We start from the raw sequence: 4,071 nt of genomic DNA on the forward strand, positions 1-4,071 counted from the left end.
AAAGCCCAAGAGGAGGCTAATCGAGGGTCATCGAGGGTCCTTGTTATAGCACAAGAGAAAGCTATGTGGTTTTTGAACTTATTTTGGCTCTAAGCAAATGGGTAAGAGGTTTCACCGGGAATAATTCCTCTTTGGGTGGATGTGTCCTATTATTTGGATTCTAAGGTTTTTGCCAAGATGTTTCACCGGGAATAATTCATCTTGGGGGTTTGAACTACAGATCTCTAATTAGGAAAGAGCCTTCACCGGGAAGACATTCTCAATCCTAGGTCATATTCCTATAATATATATATATAGTTTGACTGTCCTAAGGTTTATACTCAAACGTAGTTCTAAACTAATATATGCACAGTTTATATTTGACAGTAATTTAAATAAAGACTGTAAATTGAAAGCTTGTAAAGCCTAACCTGGATGGAGTGGAGGCCATTGAAGAAGTATGTACAGAGCCTCAACAGTAATTTTTGTTGTTTTTGTTGATAACAGTTGAATGTATATGATAAACAGTTAATGGTTTTTGAAAACAGAAGAAGTGAAGATGGACAAAGGTCACATAGGTATCTGAAGAGTTTCACCGGGAATAATGCCCTTCAAATACCAGAAGAATGTTTTGAAAACAGAAAGAAGATTTTGAAAATACAGTTTTGAAAACAAGCTAAGAAGAGAAGGTTTTTGGGACTTATACTCTATTAGAGGCCCAGTACTTTACAGTACTGGTTATAAAAACAGTTGGAAATGATTTTGTGATTTGAAATGATTACTGTTGTGAAAACAGTTTTATGAGTTTTAGGCTTACCTCGAAGAATGAGAAATTGGATTTCTGAGTTTGAGGTACTACTTTGATCCTCAAATGATATGCTTGGAATAAATTGGGATCTCAACAGATGTTTAAGCATCCACACCAGAAGAAAAGAAACGTCAGATAAGCTTACAGCTTACAGCATTCCAGGATCATCCAGTAATTGTTTAGGGACTTCTACAGCAAATGGAAGACCAAACAAACAGACAAATCCAGAGAACAACAGAGAAATAATCTCGAAGTCTCGGATAAAGTGAGAAAATTCCAGTAATGTGCAACAGTAATCAAATAAAATTTACATGATTAACTACACAAAATTATATGAAAAATATTAAATTCAAAAGAGAATAATCTAAGAAAATATATCTTTTTGTGATTTTTCATGGAATAAGAAAATAATTAGAAATATAAATATGTATATAATATATATATATTTTTTTGGCATTTTTAATAATGAGGATTAGAAAATAAAACTAAATCCTATATTAAATAAAATACTAAGTCTTTTTATTAAAATCTTTTTAAATAAAATTAAAGAGATAATTACATAAAAAAACTAGTGATGGGCCAGGGGTGCTGAAATCAGATTGGGGGTGAGGTAGCCCAAACTGAAATAAAATAAAGGATGTTGGACCGGACCGGGTCGGTTCAGATGGAACCCGGATCCGGTTCTTACCTCTTACCACATGGGTTGGGTTATAGAAAACCCTAAAACAACACACAGAGGCACACGCCTCTTTCTCCTTCCTCCCTCACGTTTTTCTCTGTGAAACAAGAAATGGAAGAACAAACTCCCTCCTCATTTACAGCAAACAACAACAACACATCTCTATCTCGTCCCTTTTGCTCTCGGCCCTTCTTACTCGATGGTGAACAACACACAGCGACTTCCTCTCTCAATCTCATGCAAACGAAAGAACAATCAGTAAGGACAAATCCTCCCCTTTCTCTCGATCGTTCATGGCTTTCTATATTCTCGGTGAACAACTAACAACAGCGGTGTTTATTTTGATTCCAACATGGTGGCTTTTCGTCCTAATCATCATTTCTTCCGCGAACGACAACAACAAAGACGCTCTCTCTCGGTTCTCTCTCGGAACAACAAGAATAACAACCTTCGAATTTTCGGCGGCCATAGAACAAGAACCAGAGGAAAAATCTAGGTACTACCTCTTATTTTCGTTTTCTCTTTTTAACAGTATAACTACAATAACTTATGCTATTTACCATGTTTCTGGTCTTTTGATTTTCAAACGATTTGTAGGTATAACATATTCACAACAATAATTTATCAGTAACTTTGGAAGTGAAAGCGTGAAAACTTACCTGCGGCGTGGAGGTTTTCGCCGGTTATTGTTGAGGTATGTTCTTTGATCCTTCTTGCTCCTGGAAACCGAATTTGATGTTGTTGATGTTGTTCTGAACTTTTGGATTAATTGTTGCTGAAGCTTTAATTTCGAGTCTTGTTGTGGTTATGCTACAAATCCGCAAATTATCTGTTGTTCTGCTGAATTTGCGAACCTGAACCGCTTTTGAATTGTTGTTCGCTGCTGAATTCTTGAAACACGGCAGGTATAACAACGGTTAGTGTAAATATTGAGAACGAAGAAGAGATACTTACCTGCGGCGAAGATGTTGAAGTTTCATCTATGGGGGCTCGAAGATTAGAGCCATCGTTGAAGAGCTACCGGCCAGTAAGGTATGAATGCTTCTCTCCTCCCTCCTACTTTTGAATTTTTTCTGTAACTTAGAAGTTACCTACTGCTGGCTGCACTTTTCCCCCACCTTTTTCTTCTCCTTTTGTATTTTGTAACTTAGAAGTTACAGAATATTTCTCTGTGAACTCTCCCCTTTTTCTGCCTGTTCTATTTTGTTTGCCTCTCTTCTATATATAGAGGAAGAAATAAGGGATATCTTTGGTCATTTTGGCAACTAAACTTAGCCTTTAAGCTCACTTAGTTGTTAAGTTGTCATCATTACAAAGAATATTCTTTCCCAAAATAATCATTGCAAAATTTCTTACATGCTAAGTTTGCTTAATGGCAAAGCTCCACAAATTTGTGCACATGGGAGGAATATGCACATGGGATGGAAAGATTCTCTTGTGACTCTTGCAAGTTCCACGATACAGCATTTTATGTCATAACAAGTTAGTAAGCTTCTAAGTGTAGTATGACATAAAAATATCTTCTTGACTTTGTTTGACTTTTTGGACTTTTCTTTTTCCCTTTTTTTTTTCGGAAAATATGGCCTCCATGTGGGCCTTTGGGCTTTTTCTTGAATTATTTATTTTCTTTGTCTTTCTTTGACTTTTTGACATTTGAACTTTTGCTAATTTCACCCCTTTTATGTTTCTCTTTTTTTTCATGTCACATGAGGACTTTTGAAGAAAACATGAAGAAGGAGACTTGGACATCAAGAATGGATGCTTTGAAGATTTCAAGAATGAATTCAAGAATTTCTTTTATCCTTGTAATTCCAAAAGAATTTGTATGAACTTGTATTCTTGGAACTTTGAATGTTGTATCTTGAATTTTGAATATAGTCCACTTTGTAATTCATTTAGAATTTGGTTCATGTAAAAGAACACTTGTAATGTTTGAATTCCCTTTAAAATTCTTTGAATGAATTTGTTATTCAAACATGAAGTTTGAATATTCTTGAGTGAACTTTGAATTTTGCAAATTTGAATGATCCATGATAATTCTTGAATAGGAATGGTAGAATATCTTTGAGATAGTGAGAAACTTGAATTTCAAGTCTTGAAAAAGTGTTCTTGTACCATGAATTTTGAAATGATATTGGACTAAAATTCTTGAATTCATGGTCTTTGAACCATATTTGAAACAATCTTTCAAAATGGACTAAAAATATTTCTTGCAATTTTGATGAAATTTCCATGAATGACCAAATAATCCAGTATGAATTCAATCTTCGCCATGAGCAAACCATGAGCCAAAAACCATGAAATAAATCTCAAACAACTTTCTTAAATCTCACCAATTGGCAATGGCACATTTAAAATGAAAACCTCCATGAACATGAATTATTTTGCAAAGAATGAGTGAATGAATGAAATCTTGATCATGGCTTCCAAACCGATCAAGAAATATTTTTGAATTTGACGTCAATGATGTGACATCTCAGGGGGGTCAAAAATTAGGGTATGACATCAGCCACGCATCTCTTCTGGATGTTCATAGCATCAAACTGAAAGTCCTTCTTAAAGATTTTCCATAAGCTTCGAATAGCAACATGATCCAACTTGGAGT

General features: G+C 34.9%; 1 long non-coding RNA gene across 1 annotated transcript; it reads left to right on the forward strand.

The window, feature by feature from the left end:
• Window positions 1-1,524: 1,524 nt before the first annotated feature.
• Window positions 1,525-2,494, forward strand: LOC131638622 (uncharacterized). The gene is made up of 3 exons (XR_009294719.1): window positions 1,525-1,962; window positions 2,064-2,160; window positions 2,372-2,494. It is a non-coding gene; the product is annotated as an uncharacterized LOC131638622 (long non-coding RNA).
• The last annotated feature ends 1,577 nt before the right edge of the window (window positions 2,495-4,071 follow it).

This window comes from Vicia villosa, unplaced genomic scaffold (assembly GCF_029867415.1).
Source record: "Vicia villosa cultivar HV-30 ecotype Madison, WI unplaced genomic scaffold, Vvil1.0 ctg.002353F_1_1, whole genome shotgun sequence".
In the NCBI taxonomy this organism is placed as follows: domain Eukaryota; kingdom Viridiplantae; phylum Streptophyta; class Magnoliopsida; order Fabales; family Fabaceae; genus Vicia; species Vicia villosa.